Here is an 18,421-nt window from a genome sequence, read left to right on the forward strand (position 1 = left end):
AGGTTCTCTGAGCAAAGTAGTCACTGAAGCATCAACGGACTTTTTTCGGGATCTTGGGAGGACTGAAGAGATTGGAGCTTTAAATTTAATATCTAAATTTCTATAATTAATTATTTCACACCGACATAATGGGTTGTTCTGCAGCAGAGGCGTGTGCATGCGATCGATTCAGCGAGAGTGATGGCGGGACGTTGATTTTGCGGCTTTACTTCCTGCTCACTACTGCGCATGTCTGGTCCCGAAATCGCATGGCATGGGCCGGAGTAATTTATTGTGGAGATTTTATTATGATTTTAAATGGATTTACAGTATTACGCCTCCTAATGCTAGATTAATTTATTATTCATGCACCATACATATCAAGTAATATATAGCCTATTAAAAGAGCATTATTACTATCGTAATGACATTTTTTCATATTCATTGCTATTGAAATCAAATTATTTACCTACTCATGCGTATTGGGCTAATCAGTGTGAACTATGGGCTTGTTTCTGGCTGGTGAGAAGTCGGATTTCTCATCGGATTTTTCATCAGTTTCATGCGTGAAAAGGTCTGCTCACAGATATACGTGCTGCCAAAAAGTGTGGACATCTTCATTGCATTCCTTCTGATGTTTGGGTAGGTCTCGTTAGGGAGGGCAGTATAGAATTCAATGAGACTGTTGGGCTTAAACGCGTCTTTCAGAACATCACAGTTCTGTAACTCCGCTAACTCAAACTGATAAGAAGGCAGGGCTTCGTCAATGTCAGCAGCAAAAGGGTTCTGAAAAAGACGGATTTCTTTAGCGTGGACATGTAGCTCACGGAATCGCACATCAAACTTCGCCTTCAGCATTTCCAGCACTTCCATTGACTTTTCAGCTGGGAATGGGACCACTGGTTTCTCAGCTGAGAGGTTTTGGGTAACAGGGAGATGGGTGAAGTCTTGCTTTTGCACTTGTCCCACAAGCAGTGCTAGTTTCACCTCAAATGCTTTTATGTGGGAATACATGTCACATATTAGTTTCCCCTTGCCTTGGAGCTGCACGTTGAGGCCATTCAACATTTCTGTCATATCTGTTAAAAAGGTGAGTTCCCATTTCCATTTTGTGTCGATCAGTTCTGGGACAGTTTGCCCTTTGTCAGAAGAAAAACATTGATTTCGGGTAGCAGCTCGTAAAATCGCCTCAAAACTCTACCCCGGCTTAACCATCGGACTTCTGTGTGGTAAAGCACATCTCCGTGAGAAGACTCTAGCTCGGACAGAAAGGCTTGGAACTGCCTGTGTTTAAGTCTGTTTGTTCTGATGAAGTTTATACATGACACCATCACTTTCATAATCGATTCCCACTTCAGAACTTTGCAGCACAGTGCTTGCTGGTGAATTAGGCAGTGTACTTGTAAAGGGGGCATGAGACCTCTTTCCTCCATTTCTTTATTCATGCGTCCTATCAGTCCCCTTGACGCGCCAACCATACTAGGAGCTCCGTCAGTCGTGATGCTGGCCAGCTTAGACCAGTCTAGATCCAACTCTTCTATCGTTTGGCACACTTTACCAAAAATATCCTCCCCTGTCGTAGTACCTTTGAGACTTTTTAGGGCTGCCAGCTCCTCGGACACTTCAAAGTTTGAGCTAACTCCGCGAAGAAAAATGAGCAGCTGTGCCGTGTCCTGCGCATCATTACTTTCATCCAGCGCTAATGCAAAAAAATCTAATTCTTTCACTTTTTCCTTCAGCTGGGCATATATACCCCATTTCTTCAATTCGTCTGGTGATTGTACTAGCGGACAGACTCACCGCATTTAAGACGTCTTTCTTATCGGGGCACACCTCCTCCGCAGCAGCATTCATACATTTCTTTATGAACTCACCATCACTGAATGGCCTACCGCAGGTTGCAATCAGTTTAGTTACCTGAAAGCTAGCTCGAATGGATGACTGGTTCAACTGGGTTTGCCGTACAAACGTATTTTGCTGAGCAGATAGTCCACTTTTTATCTGGGACACTTTGTCTGCTCTCATTTGGCCTTGTAAACTCGCATACTTGTCTCTGTGGCGGGTTTCATAGTGTCGGCTTAGATTGTATTCTTTGAACACGGAGACGGTTTCTTGACAGATGAGGCAAACAGCCATTTCTTTGCATTGAACAAAAAAATTATCACTTGTCCACTTTTGGTTAAATACCCTGCATTCTGAATCAACTTTTCTCTTTCCCAGCCGTTTGGCCATTTTGTTGTCACTTTAAATTTTCTTGCTGGATCGCGTGCACCCGCTCGATCACGATGGAACGTTAATCCGGGTGAATCTAACAAATAATTTGGCTACTTTAATAATTATAACTAAGGGAAAATGTTTTTTGAAAGCCAATATGTATTATCAAATACGAATATGATATGATTAAAACATATTTAAAATTAAATTGTAAAAATATTTCTCTGCATGGCATTGTTCAGAGGGCCGGTCCAAATGTGGGGGCGGGCCGTAGTTTGGGGACCCCTGGTCTATGGTCTGGACCAATGAACCCCCAAAAAGTCTCTAAGGAACATCAGACTTAGTTTTGCCGTCCATGCTCACAGAATCCAGGTCAGTTAATGTGGAGAGCCGAGGGCTGGCCTTCCCGGAAGCCTCTGTTCAGTTGCCTAAGGCTTTTCCTCCAGGTAGAGTTATTCAAGCATCTACATAGACCACGATATGCAAATTTTGGCCAATACTGATAACCGATCATTTTTTATATTTGAAAGCTGATAAATCAAAATCAATTTTTATTTAATTTTTGACAGCCTGATTACAAAAACAGAAGTCTCACCCTGTCCCAAGTAGTGATCGACCGATGTATCGGTTTACCGATATTTTTCCCGATATTTAAGGATTTTCCCATAATCGGGAATCGGTTTTGTAATATCGGATTTTCCGATAAACGGCGCCATCTTGTGGCCGTTTTGAGAATTCCGCCATTGCAGCCCGCGTCTAAGGAGATCAGTCAATAACAACTCTGTGCACAGGTAAAGTATATGTTCTACTTGCTTTGCTTTAATTATTCAACTTTATTTAACATAACAGACAAGCAGAAATGAGATTTGAGACATAAATGCCTGATATAGTTTATTTATGCAGCTTGGTTCTAAAAAATTGAGACGAACTCATTGAGCCACGTAGCGTAATCCGTCATGTCCTTCCCCAATAAAGACGTAACTTTACATTAATTAAATAAAACAGACATGAATGAGTGCATGTTGAAAATAAAAGCGCTGAATTTAATTCTCTATCTGTTGTATTTGCTCACCATTAGTCTCGAAAAAAAGTTCGTTCATATTGCTGAGCACTCACTGGGTTGATGATCAGGAATGCTCGAGCACGGCCACTGAATGAAACTTTTGACAAGATTATCTTGTTTAAACACCCTAGATTATATTATCATTTACTACATAGCAATTATTTCGCTAATACACATCTAAATATACCGCTTTGTGGAAATTAATTATTTATTATCTGCACGCGCGATCGCGGTTGAGTAACGTATAGCCTAATGTTATAGTTATGTGTAAATGCATAGATAAACAGCACTTTGTCATAAAGCATTTCATGATCTAGACCGACAAAAATATTAATAATAATTAATAACATACTAGTTGGAAAATGCAATGATGTATATGCTGTTTTGTTTGTTACTTTCCTGATGTTATAGGCTATTCCAGCTAATATTATGCAGTGAATTAATATTACCCAGTGAATTATTCCTCACTCTTAGTTTAAACCTATTAAACGGCACATAAACCTTCTAAAACGGTTTAAAACGAATTACATTTCTGCAAAGGTGATATGACTCCCCTGTCAATTATTTTTTCCATATGAAAACATTAGACTTTTAACATTTATTTTGCCTATTGTTAACATTGTTGCTGCTGATGCTTATAAATGATATGTATAATTTAGATATAAATTATATAATGTAATAATATAAATGTTTTTATTGTAATTTGATTAGTTTACCATTTATGAAAACAAATAAACATACTCCCCCCCCCCCCCCCTTATTTTTGCTTTATTTTTGCTTTATTTTTTACCTCATCAAAGCTTTTATTTTTAAACAAAGACACTTAGTAACAGTGCACTTTATTTTTTGGACTCAGACCCCTCTATTTATTTGTGTATAAATATAAAGGTTTTTTTTTTGTATGCAAGGAGGGAGTGATTGTTATAAATAAAATGGTTTGTTCAGTTCATTTGTGTTGTAATAATTGTGCCAAAAACAGAAGTATAACAGTAAATAAATATCGGTTCTGCATATCGGTTATCGGGCACATACACATGCAAATAATCTGTATCGGTATCGGTTATAAAAAATCAATATCGGTCGATCACTAGTCCCAAGCACACAATTATAATTGTTCTCATTATAATTTTATGTAGCCTTTATGACGGACTTGCGCTGCACATGTTGGACTTAACTGTATTTTCCTTTTCGAAGTGATTCCAATCATATTTCAAGCTAAAGTGTCTCAGCTGAAGGAAATAATCCATTATATATTGACTTTAATATTTTTGCAACATTTTCTTATCGGGCCGATAACGATAACATTAAAAATGAACATCGGGCCAATATCCCGATTTGGTGGCCTATATATCGTGCATCCCTAATTTTTTGGGTTGAATATATTTATATGGCAAAAAGAACTATTGTGATATAAAATTACTCTTATTGTGATTTATAAAAATATTTTATCTAATAATATACTTACCTGCTAGGAATGGGTACCTGAGAGAAAAAGGCTGGGTACTACGCTTTAGTTGAATCCTCCATATGGTACTTCTCAGGTAAAGGTGCTGGTGATTACCAGTTTATATATTTAAGGTGGATTTTTCATCATTCCCTTTATTCTGTTTGCCAAATAAATATAAGCGGCTAACGGTGTTCTCTGCACATATCAAATATTTATAGAGCTTCAGAGTAAACGGAGAGAGTTTCTGCCTGTTCTTTTCAAATGATCATTATGCCCAAGGTTTGTTTCTGCACCATAGGAAAGCCTTTTCATTACCACAGGGCATTACCACATGATCGTTCACCAAACATGATCTAAAATAGAGCTGGCAAGAAAATGGTGCCACCTGTAAACCTTATTTTTTTGGTGGCAGATGGAAGTTTGTGGGAACAGTGTGCTGAGCCCTTCTGCTGCCTATTGGCCATCTGTGTGTGTGTGTTTCTAGAGCATATGGCCTTATGCAGTAGACATTTCTGGAAAGTCATGCAGAGATTCGTGAAACGATTTTGTTAGACGTTAAGAGTTCAATGTGAAATCCATTACGGGCCTGTTATTTTAGTTCATGTGGCAGTTTGGAATGTTTACTTTGAAAATGAAAAGGTCAAGAGTTTGTATAACTTAATGTCAAATTTTTTCCCCTGATTGATTTGTTTCTTTTCTTTCTTGACTTTGTACGGAAGCCCATTTCATATTTAAAACTGAACAGCTCTAAAAAAATGACTGAAATGTTCTCATGGCCACCCTAACGTGTTTATATACTCTCCTCAAACATAGATCAGATTTTCCAAGTGAAATCACTGGGTCAAGGGTCTCAAGGGCTGGAATGTATTACTATCTTTCATCCGTAGGCCTTTTTTGATGTACAAGATCAGTTTAGAGAGCCAAGTAAAATGCATAATCAGAGTTTTGATCTCAAACTGATCTGCAAACAGCATTTCAGAGTTTAATTGCCAGAGGAAGGTTCATACAGCAACGTTAGCATATGAAATGTCATGAAATATGTTTTGATGCCTCTGGAAATGACTTTGCTGATCACATTCATTTACAAACGGTTTCATTCACTAAAATTTGAACGCCTACAGGAATATGTCACTGTTAGGAACTATTTTAATCACAAAATAAAAATGTTCAAAACGAATGCTAAAAGGCTAATGCTAAGACTGGGTTTTTATTTTGGTTGAAATTACTGATTGATAAGCCCTAAAAGCATGTCCGTTCTCTTAATGTACAAATAAACAATCTTAAAGACGGCCTCCGAATGCCGGTTTATTTGAGCTAGTAGTCTAAACATACGTACTCTCAAAGTTCACTCAATCAGTCCCACAAGTGACTCTTTTTTTCCAGCTCATGTCGAAGATAAATTGAGTACCTGCAGATGGAATAGACTTTTTACGAGTTGTTGGGTTTCCTCCTACTCTGCATACCTGTCAAGCAAAACCGAACGTGTGTGTTGGATCCCGATCAGAATCTTGAAATAATTCTGTCCAATGAAAATAAAATAGAGGAAATGAAAACACATCTGCTTCATATTCCCACATCTACAAGCCTTAAAGGATCAGTTCACTCCCCAAAAATGAAAATTCATTTACTATTTATTCACCCTTATGGCGTTCCAAACCCGTATGCCAATGGAACACAAAAGGAGATGTTTAAAGAATGTTTTAAGAGCTCTTTTTACATACAACAAAAGTTTTCTGTGGTCTGATAATCCCTGAAATCGTTAAAATACATTCCATATAGTTTATATGACTCATTTGATATATTTTAGGTCTTCTCATGCAATATGAATGAAAATAGTTTCGGTTAGTGTTCCACAGAAGAAAGATATTCACACAGAATTGTAATGAAAAGAGGGTGAGTACATTTTTTTTTTCTACAACCGGTTTTTCCTTTCTCTAATACAGCCCCTTTATGCCAAGGAAAGATACCAGGAAACATTTTTCTGTCTTTTACCAAAATTTTTTTTTTTTACTAGCGCTGTGAGGAGAGGAGAACATGTGTTTAACAGATAATATGCGGTGTGCCGTTGCATGACAGCAGTGCAGGGATGGTGGTTGGTGTGTGCTATGAGCCATGGTTGGGTGTCACCGCTTAAACAAAAGCAAAGACACCTCACCTAGTCAACCTGTGTGAAATGCTATCAGCTGCCATTTCATGAGAAAATGGATAGAGAGAGAGAGAGAATTATAGGGCCAAACAAATATTTTCAAGCATTTTATATATATATATATATCATTGAGCATAGTAAATAAATAAATGAAATCCATATCAATAAGTGAATAAATAAAGTGGGTCTCTCTAGAGAGTTAACAGTTCTTAACATTGTGAATGGCTAAAACATATTTTGCTGCTAGTTCAGCAAAGCTATCATCTTCAAGTATGAAGGGCATTTTCTCAGTATTACTAAGTTCAATGATGGAATCAATGGTTTTCTCTTTCTTACTAACTCTCTCAATTTTCAGTTTGTCTCTCTCCTATGAAATTCAATTGCTTTCTCTGCTGTGAAGCATTTCCATGGGTACCATCAAGTGTTTTATTTTCAGAATTGGTCTCTGAATGCACACACACACACACACACACACACACACACACACACACACACACACACACACACACACACACACACACACACACACACACACACACACACACACACACACACACACACACACTATTCCTTATCCCCATCTTAACACGAGCAATATTGTAAAGTGGAATTTGCAGTAAGACAGTTGCTCTCTCCACACCGGTCCTAGGTCTCGCGCTCGTTGTCCTCTCGTGTTAAACCGTGTCGTCTCGCTCAGGCGCTAGCGTCGCTGGGTTCTGGGTTGTTGTTGCCATGGGAGCAGGTTCCCGAGCGATGCTGCCAGCTCTTTCCTGCCTCAAGCTTTCCAGTGGGTGTGTGAGAAACCGGGCATCATTGGAGCCTGGCTCAGTATGCCCTCTCCCTCTCCCTCTCCCTACCCCATCTCCATTTTCCATCTCCTACTTTTTCAGTCTCTGATGGCATGTCTTGATATGAGTCCTTAATGCCCCAGTTCCCATATGCCACCAGTTTACTTTCCCATTTTTCCATGGGAATTGTGCCCTCACATATTCACATAGACAAACTGCACTCCATGTATCAACTGTGCTTATTATTGATGTACATGTCGGGGGGTTAACTAGTACGTAACGTGTTGTTTTATGGTGTGTTTATTGGTGAGAATAAACATCAAAACCTTTCTTTCAGTAAAGGCTCTTACTGGTATGTCATACACTGCAAAAAAAATAAAAACATAATAATATATAACACTATACTTTTTTATTATATCTCCTTTGCATTAAATTATAAAAAACTAGTTAACGCTGCTGTGAGGGTGTTTCTAATACAGTGGGTATTGGAGTGACAATACTTTAGATTTTTTTCCTCTTTTGAAAGTTGTGAAAACACGATTGTGGAGTGTTTCTTTTGCTATTTGAGCAAATGGGAAAAAAATAAATATTTAATGTAGTCTCTCGGTCATCGCTTTAGATATTTACTTTAGTACTATGACGACTTCCGCATTTGACAAACCTGGAAATATGAAAACAATCTATATTTGAAAATAATTTGAAATATGTATACACACACACACACACACACACACACACACACACACACACACACACACACACACACACACACACACACACACACACACACACACACACACACACACACACACACACACACACACACTACAAACTACAAACTAGTGTGTTGACTACAAAACTGTTCAAAAGTTTAGGGTCGGTAACGTTTTTTTTTAAATATATTTGAAATAAGTCTCTTATGCTCCCCAAGGCTGCATTTATTATGATAAAAAATTGTTTAAAAAAGTAATATTCAGAAATATTAATATTATTGAAATTTAAAATAGCTGTTTTCTATTTTAATGTATTTTAAAATGCAAGTTTTTTTGTGATGGCAAAGATTATGATGGCATATTCTGATATTCATATTCTGCTTAATATATTTTTTCATGATTCTTCGAAATGAACAGCATTTATTTTTCAAGCTTAAATATTTATTAGTCTTTACAGTCACTTTTGATCAACTTATTGCGTCCTTGCTGAATAAATAAGTAATATCTTTAATACCCCTTTATCTCGTTTTACTGAGGTTTGGAATATTGAAAAAAAAAGAACACAAAGTTTAGTGCAAAATGATACATTGCTAGCCGTAGGCTTTTACATGCTCAGTCGTGTCCTCACAGGTCAACAAGGGTCTGTGAATGTGTGTGTTTTGTATGTGTTGTACCCTCACTGTTATCACATTCTCACACACCCAGCTGTAAAAACATAGTCTCGGATCCATGCGGTAGCTTCATGAAGTCTTGCTGCATTTAAGATCTCATTTATCACTTGTGTGTGTGCGTGCATGTTGACTTAGAGTTTCAGTGCCTGGGAGCCATAAGCCCCATAGATGGAGTGGCTAGTCTAGGCAGAAAACATGGAGCTCGATGATGGTATGTGAGATTTATTTTTGGTCCATGGCCCTCTGTATTACTGTGCAGTCAGATGTACTGTTGTGAGAAAGACAGAGATTGCATTTTGAAGAAGGAATGGGTGTTAATCGGATCTTACATTTTCACGGACAATGCAGGTGCTGATGCCAGAGCCAATGCCCAATCCAACCCATTCTGTGAATTTCCACAGAAGAAAATGCGTTTTTAAGCTGAAAAAATGGTGCACTGTTCCATTAGACCTGCTGATCTTGAACCAGGAACTACTATTGATAATGTAGTTTTCAAAACAACAACTCAATGCAAAACCAAACTACGTTATTATTTTATTATAACCATGTGGTACTAGAATAGCTCAATGTAATTTGAAATAAAATGTAAGCCATCTCTGAAAGATACAAAATTAAATCACTTTGGGTGTAAAAAAAACAAACATGGAAATGTGGTAACGGTATACTCTAAAAAGGTCAGAGTTCACTCCGTAGAGGTCCGAGTTCACTCCGTAGAGGTCAAAGTCCTGTTTGTAAGAATCTCTGGAATGCCCAGAATATGAGAGTATGAAGCTCAAGCACTCAGTAGTTTCGACTCTGGTGGTTTTGTGGCAATTGTGTTGGTGACAGTTGTAACATTACCTTCTGCTGTCCTGCCCGTTTTGTCCTCACTCACACCCACCGCTCTGTCAAAGCATTCATTTCAGATCACAGATTGTGGTGGCTCTATCAGTGCTTTCAGAGTGAACCTAGGCTGTGTTGTGTTTTTCGCCGCCGCCGACTTGAGCGGCAAAGAAGCTGTGGCCGCCCTGTCAAGGACCCTTGTCAAAAAGTACGGAGAAGCTTGTTGACGCTTTGGCCGCTCTGACGTAGTAGCATTCTATGTTCGATCATGGGAGAAGTGTCACAACATGAAATGTAAACAGAAAAAACAGCAATACATTGACACTAGAAACCTTTTATAATGACAGCATTTTTATAACCGTTTTGGTCACATTTGGTCGAAAAAAAAAGAATAATAATTATTATTATTATTTGCATTTAGTGCAATTGGTCACATCGGTGTTACCGTGCGCAAATGAATTGCATTCCTACTTAAAACGAGCGTTCGTAAATATTTCCAATAAAAGTTGCGCTCATCCTCAAATGTGTATCACTGGATCATGGATCAACCCAAAGTTATTGTATTTGGTGCTGCTGTATTGTATTTGAGGAGAAAACGTCGGACTCGGAGATGTTGGGTTCATGACACCCTCCAGGACCGTTATCTATTTGCAAACAACGTCATATCATAAATGTTAGGAAACCTAGCAACGGTGATGATTAGCTTCTCCTCCATTTTCTCGGAACTAATGTTTTGGTAGAAACGAAAGTTTACATTGCAGTGCTCGAATTTCGGTGCGGGTATTGCGCATCATTTTAATCATTCCCGCAGATCTTGCGTTTATAATGCGGGAAATTCCCGCAAACATTCATTCAATCTAGCATGTAGGCCAATGGGAAAATTTAACCTAACAGATTATAAGATCAAATCAGTAATTTTAAAACTTTCTGTGAGACGCAATTTCACAAACAGTGTGAGTGATTCTGCCAATGCCGCGTCTTCTCTGTCTCTCAAAATAGGTTACACAAGGCAAGCCAATCGCGCTGCACTGCAGGCGGTGATTCTAGACTCTCGCGTTTCAGGAGGTATTTGATGGAAATGTCACTTGCACAATCGGGCCATTGCATCGTCACTATTGTTTATAATTTGTGCGTCTTTTTAAGTCTTACCTATTTAAACATTCATGCGATTTTAACCCGCATAACAAACAGCTCGTGAGTAACAAAACTGAGTTATTTTTCTTGAATTATAGCGCTTTAACGGTCAAAAGCACACAACATTGTCTAAATTCCAGTCTTGGGGAGTATCCTGTCAAACACAATCGGTTATGTCTTAAACAAATAATACAAAAAGAGAATGCATGTGACACTATAATGAAAACAGTATGGGCCGTTCACGTTACGTCTTTTGCGCTTTCATCCTTTGCTGAAACGTCTTCGTCTTCATGGAGAACGTGGCTCATGATTGCTTAGCAACAGGGAGCCCTTTTTAAAAGAGGAGAAAGTGGCGCGGACTGCACTTTATACGCAACATGTGAACGTGGATCCGTGCACTAGCTCTTAAAGTGAGAGTAGCCTAAAATGTGTCTGTCATTATTGATTATAAAACAACAAAAGATAGCATTAATTGTAAGGAATCAGGATTAATAGCCTATGTATTCAAATTATACAGGACTAAAAGACTATTCCGTGTTATTTTACATTTGATTACTTTTTCCGTTTCTAGCATTTCTGGATACTAGTGTTAGACCTAAACTTTTCTCTTTATTTCATGTATTTATTTGTGCTACTTTTTTCAATTTAATTCAAAGATTGAAATCAAGCTTCCTTTTGTTGTGTAAACTTAAAAATGACCCCATTGTAAAAACACAAATACAATGAGTGAGCAAACATTTAGTTAAACATATTTTTTAAAAATTTTAAAAAAAATTTAAAAATAAGAATAACCTAAAGGGGGATTTCCCCCCTATTTTCCAAAACGAAATTCCGGCCCTGCATTGCATGTTTCTCCGGAATCAGCCAGCGCGAAGGACATCTATATTCCGATTGGTTGCTGCCGTTTTGCCACTGCTTGCCGCTGAACCGCGTCATAGCTCATTACCATAAAATTTAGCTACTTTCAACTTTCTGATTGATGCTCAAAACGCCCAAAACGCAACGCCGATGGATTTGACACTCCTTGCAGCTGAGAGAAGCCAGCTTCCATTGAAAATTAATGACTTCCGGTAGCTTTGGAAGCTCAAGTCAGCGGCGGTGTGAACGTACAGTAAAGAGCGTTTGGTGGGCTACAATTGTTTGCAGTCCAAGTCTGTGTGTGTTCTTGATCATAAAGGTCAGATTGTGGTTAGGTCGTTGCTTCCACACATTGTTTGAGTGCATTTTCCCTCTGTGTGTGTGTGTGTGTGTGTGTGTGTGTGTGTGTGTGTGTGTGTGTGTGTGTGTGTGTGTGTGTGGGGGTTCTTCATTACTTCCAGCCGTAAACTTTCCCAGCCGAGTCTGAGCCCTGAAGATCTTTCGCAACATCACATCATACTCACCCGCGTTCAGCACAATTCATCCTCCTCCCCTCTCTGATTTTGGATGGATTTATGCTCGGAAGAGTGAACGCCAGCAAAGGATCTGCATTTTTAACTTCCAACCCTGATGTTTCTTTCATCTGTCGATCAGCGCTGTGTGGTTGCGGTTTGTGTGTTAAATGAGTGGTAACTCTAGTTTTGAAGTTTTTGCCAGTTCTTTCGGTGGGTTTTTCACTGTGTTGGGAACAGCGTTGTGCGCCAGGAGCGGACCGACTCTAGCTGCGGGACAGATTACTGAAACAGCCCTCCGCTTTCTTCTGGAAAATATTTTTAGGAACATTCGGGTTCTGGCACGTCACGCTTCCCAAGTTTTGAACAAAATTCAGAATGTTTTGGACAACTTACACCTCAAAGCTCTGATTACGGGCAGCCTTTGTTGTTCACAGAGGCTTTTTTCTGGCTCGCTTGCTCCTAAATACGTCAATGTTGAGCTTATGGAAAACCCCATTTAGACTTTATGCAGTTTATTTATAAAAGCATGAGTTTTTGTGTGTATTTTGTCTGCATGCATGGATCAGATCATGCTGATTGACTGGAGAAAAAAAAAAGAATGACTTGCCTTTTGGCCATGAACCTGTAAGTGCATGTGCTCATTGCGGGTGTGATGGAGAAGGAAAGTGACAGAGAGAGATCAGAATTCAGAAACACAACTACACACATCTGTTTCTCATTGGTGAGTCTACAAAAGAGCCAAAATTCTGGTGACCGGCAACATACACTCACTAAAATACTGAATGAGAACATACATTGGGATGGCAGTGAAATGAACCATTAAGTTTCAAGCCCCTTTGACCCCTGACACTTACCCCTTTTCCACCAAAAAAGAACGGGTTCGGAACTGGTGCTGGTTCAAAGTTGGTTCGGAGTTGGTTCAACTTGCGAACCTCCTCAGAACCTGTTTGTTTTTCCACTTCTAGAGCGCCCAGCGAACGACGTCGTCACGTCACTGTGTACGTCGCTTTACGTCTCAGCTAGAAACGCTTGCAAGTACAACATTACTTTGGGATTATCTCTTAACTCGTGAACCAAGAAGGCTTTAAAAACAATTGAAATATGTAAGTCTTTTAATCTTTTCCTTTGATATGTAATCTTTTCTGAATAGTTATGTACACTGTCTTGTCTTTTTTTTTTCTCTCCGTTTATTTGTTCTATTTTGTGACTGTTTTCTTCTTTGCTTACATAATGTTTTCAATAAATTTTTTTTAAAAAAAGCTAGAAACGCTTGCGCCAACTTCAAGCATAACAATTACAATGGCGGACTACATCGTGTTTCTGCAAATGTTTCTCCTGGCTTTGCGGTCAGAAAAGATGTTTAGGACACATCTAAACCCGCCCCCACCCCCCGACGTAAGCATGACGTGGTAAAAGAACGGTTCTCTGGTTCTAGTCCAGCAAAGAGTTGGTGCCGCTTTGGAACCAGTTTTCCTGGCCGAGAACCGGTTCTTTGGCTGTCGAAACACAAAGAACTGGTTCGCGCGCAGGCACCGGCTCCGAACCGGCTCTCAAAACACTTTGGTGGAAAAGGGGTAACTGAGCCCCCGAAATAATCCAATGGCACGGGCAACCAAATGTGAAAGACATCAGAAAAATGGACACAAGCACTTTGTGATCGGATGATTGGGAAAACACAGATTATATTCAGAATACCATATTACTAAGTTATTTATCTCTTTAGTATAAGTGGATGTAGTAGTACAATTATTTTTATTAATTAAATAATGTAGTGTATTAATGTAATAAATGTATGAATGCTTGCATAAAAGAATTGTTGTTTGTCATTGTGGAAATGCACTTTAAATTGTGAAGTTTTTTTTATTATTATTATTATATACTTACTAAATACTCCGAGGAAGAGCAAAGTAATTTTTGATGATAATATGGTTACTGGATGGCATTCACATGCAACACGGTGGTCAGATGATAACATTGTATCATGCATATCATTTAGAACATTTATCATGAAATAATGTCCGTTTCATTTGCTTATTTTAAAGAATATTAGACAACATACAGTGTATACTGCACAGTATTCAGTACTCTAGTATTTTATTGAGATCGATGTCACAGATTTAGGGGAGCTGCCGTATGTGAGCTCGTCTTATTAACTCATTGATCGCTCTGAGAGAAGAGAGACAGGTGTGTAAGTCCACAGATACGGATAAATGCTCTTCCACTGATGCATGGAGAGTGAGCATGAAGGGTGTAAGTGTGTTTAAGGCACTTAGGACTCTTCGTCTGTGACATTAGCACTAATGAAACATGTCTATCGTTTACCCTCATCATGTTGTTCATCTGTAAACCACTGTCTTTCTAGGTTAAGTCAGGCCATTTTATTCTTGCTGGAGATTACTGTAATTTTCGTAGCAGCTGCGCACCAATTTTTTTCTCACAGATGGCTTGACCCCAAAGAGTCTGGTACCAAATTGAGTCCGATAATTTTTTGGTTTAGTATCGACTTGGTTTCTGCGTTTTTGACTTATCTAGCTCTACCTCGTATCAGTTACTCTAAGCTTTATTAGGCTCACTTTGGTGTAGCCTAGATCCAGCCTGTGTCTAAAGGCTTCTCTGTTGTTCCTTGCTGTTTACAACACCCACTGTTTGAAAAAAATAGGCCATGTCCAATCAAAGTTCCTTGTGCATGTGATTCAACCCACATATACACACATTCACATTCACAGATTTCGAAAGTAACACAGATAAGCCATCATCATTCCTTCAGCATTGCTCACTAATTGGAAAAAACACCCAGCACTTGACTGCGTTCAGTTTATAGTCAATATTCAGCTGTTTAAAGCAATAACCCACAGTCAATTTACGGTCCAAATTATGCTTTTTAATTCTCTCATAGGTTTCATTGCAGATTTTTTATTTAAATAATATAATCTGGTTGCAGAATGGGCTAAGCCGGGGCATAATTGACTTTAGCCTCATCTGAGTGCCTGCCACAGAATTGTGAATGTGCTCATTGGCGTTTTTTGTGCGTGCTTCTCCATCCATTTCATTGTACTAATTCCATTTGTTCATTCTTTCTTTCTTTCTCTCTCTCCTTTCTTATAGTGTGTCTGCACTAGCACTCAAGAGGATAAGAGGAAACAAAAGAGGAGGAGGAGGGCAGACAGAGGAGGAAAGTCAAAAGTAAGTGGCAAATAAGTAGATGTAGGGCTGTGTTTGCCAGTGACGAGTAGCGATGTTATAGATTATCTACATTTTGTTTATAATTTCTGTTTTATGTGAAACTTTTCAGGAAGATTTTAGAAATAATTTCAGGAGAGATTCAAGGGCTGTAACTATTTTGAGCAGAGTTAGTTAAACACATAAAAAGTTGGTTTGTACTCATCCTGATGGATATATTTGGCTGTTACGTCTCATCTCGTGCCTTTAGAATTGTGATATTGGATACATGTAATCTAATTTTGGGTATTTAATTTTTTCTTGCTGTGTATTATAATGTTGTGATGCTTACATAAGTTTGTATAGCATTTTTATTTTACACTACTGTTTAAAAGTTTGGGGTTTGTAAGATTTTTTCAGCAATGGTGCATTTAATGCTTAAAAGGGACAGTAAAGACATGTGAAATGTTATAATGTTACAAATAAATATTTCAAATAAAGGCTTTGTATCCATCAAATAATACTGACATGTATAACGGTTCCAAATTTTTTTTAGCCCAACTGTTTTCAGTTTTAAAATAATAGATTAAAACTTGTGAAATTACATTTTAAAATATATAATAAAATGGAAACAATTATTTAAAATTGTAATAATATTTTACAATATTACTGTTTTTACTGTATTTATCAAATAAATGAAGACTCAATTATCTAAAAAAATCGTACGAACCCCAAACTTTTAAACAGTAATGTAACTAGACAAACATGTGCTCTGTTTTTGAGCAAAATGCATCCTATTCAAACACCCAAAATGAATCGCTTCCTTAAGGCTTGCTTTCCGATTAATTGTTCCAAAAACCCACCAACTTCAACTGAAAATATAGATTTCCACATTCCTCTCAAGGTGTGGTGGAAGTAGTTTAATAGGTTAATAGTTTTTCAGGTTGTTAAGGAGAGAAAGGAGAAGTAGAGAAGGCGCCAGAGAACGTAAATTACTCACGGGAATCTTCTTGAACGTTCTCTGGCCACTCCCTGATCTCCTGCTGACGACTCACGACTGCTATTGGCAGACTCCACCTATTGTTCTTCAATAAAGGATTGGGTCCATGGTTTTTCAACAAAAAAGGGCAATGAAACATGAAACCAGATCCTCCAAACAGAAGAAGGAAAAAAAGCTGGCGCTTTCAATACTCTAAACACACTCTGTCTTTCCACCCTTACCTTATTGCATTTATATTGGAGCCTGAGGCAGTCTGCTCTTTTTCATGAGACTTCATGAAAATTCTGATTGCGAGGCAGATTACTAGCTGCTCTTGATTTTGCTTTGCGATCTCTACCTCCTTTTTCTTTAGTCAGTTATTAAGCAGCAATGGTGGACACTGAGCTCCTATTACAGAAAGAAAACACTTGCTTCACAAACATAAAGAGCGCATGAGAACATGGTACATGTTGTTCTGCTATCGTAAACCATTTTTCATAAAACCTCAATGCGGATTTTGCCACAGTCACTGACAATGATTAATAGCTCCTGTCAGTCAACATCACTATGATAATAAGGGTTTATAAGCATTTCTTTCTCACTAGGTGATGATTACACCCTGGAAGTGTGCGATATTGTGCCATTGGATAGTTATAGTAATGCGTGTTCATTAGCGAAACTTTTACCATTGCCGACAGACAAACTCATTGCTTCAGGATATTTCCTGAGGCATAAAATCGTTAAAGTCAGTGGTATTGATGTGACTGGACATTAATCAAAATTATCTGAATCAGAAGTGCACTATCACTAGAAAGGTTGAGGTTGATACTGCATACTGCAGGCTAAGGAGCTACAATTTGCCCCCTTTTAATAAATGTTTAACAGCAATGTTTGAATATCAATACACAGACTGATATATGAGAGAGAACAAGTTATTATTTCAAACATGTCTCCATTTGCCTCTAGATTTGGACAGGGTCTATTTGTGAAGTGCCTCTGGTGTCCCAACGGTTTGTGTGGATTTTAGTTTGCACTCATGTGCGTGTGTAATACAGAGAAAATTTGAGTCTTCTCGTGATTACTACTTGTCACCCACCGGGCCTCACAACATTTTACGGAGAGGTCAAACCACTGTCACCTCTTGTCGAACATGCTTATTTGCTTGTAGGTCTTGTAGTTATTAGTTTTAATGGTTTATTCAAACAGCTGTGTTAAACGAAAGGTCTTTAGGGTCCCTTTTGGAGTTTAAATGTCAGGGAACCCTGTTTGAGCAGAAGTCTGGTTTTTGGAGAGATGTTGGAGCCCAGAGGGCAAGTAATAACACATTTACATCAAGTTAACTTAAGTGGCTTGGGAGACTACCAGATTCTCTCACGCACGCACGCGCACGCGCACACGCACACACACATGCACACACACACACACTGTGTTGTGCTTGGAGCAGTGCCATACACTCCTGTGCTTTTGCATGTGTGTGAGTAGGATTCAAATGAACACTCAAGATGCGAGGCAAAATTGCTTTCTGGCGGGTAAATAAAACTTTCTGGCTTTTATTTATTTATGCTTGTTTAATTATTTACATATTTGTTTACATTATTCACTTTTTACTTATATATTCATTTATATAGTTAAATTATATAAATAAAAATGCTTTATATAATCATTTATATTAATTTATATGCATTATTTATTTCAGTTTTATGAAATATTTTGGGACTGTAAATCTTATTTTCCATTGGTAGATGTGGCAAAAGGTTAATTTTGAACCTTACAGTATGTGCAATGATGCATTTCTGCCAGCGCTCTATTTTTTAGATGCTCTGTTGCATTTTTGGAAGCCGTAGATTAGCCAGGTGACTCTGATAGAGTGAATCTCTGCAGTCGTATACATCAAGAGCTGGGGAATTATGGCCCTTGTGTAATAATAAGCAAT

At 38.3% G+C, this 18,421-nt stretch overlaps 1 protein-coding gene across 1 annotated transcript in view; it reads left to right on the forward strand.

Annotated features, from left to right (window-relative positions):
* The window catches only part of plxnb2a.1 (plexin b2a, tandem duplicate 1), a 108,822-nt gene that overhangs the window by 49,042 nt on the left and 41,359 nt on the right, over positions 1-18,421 (forward strand). Inside the window, exon 2 of the mRNA XM_077234496.1 lies at positions 15,456-15,533. The gene's annotated coding sequence lies outside the window, so the exon portion shown is untranslated. The remainder of the gene's footprint in view (positions 1-15,455; positions 15,534-18,421) is intronic.

Source organism: Siphateles boraxobius, unplaced genomic scaffold, assembly GCF_051911475.1.
Source record: "Siphateles boraxobius isolate OS27281-9 unplaced genomic scaffold, OSU_SipBor_1 19, whole genome shotgun sequence".
In the NCBI taxonomy this organism is placed as follows: Eukaryota; Metazoa; Chordata; class Actinopteri; order Cypriniformes; family Leuciscidae; genus Siphateles; species Siphateles boraxobius.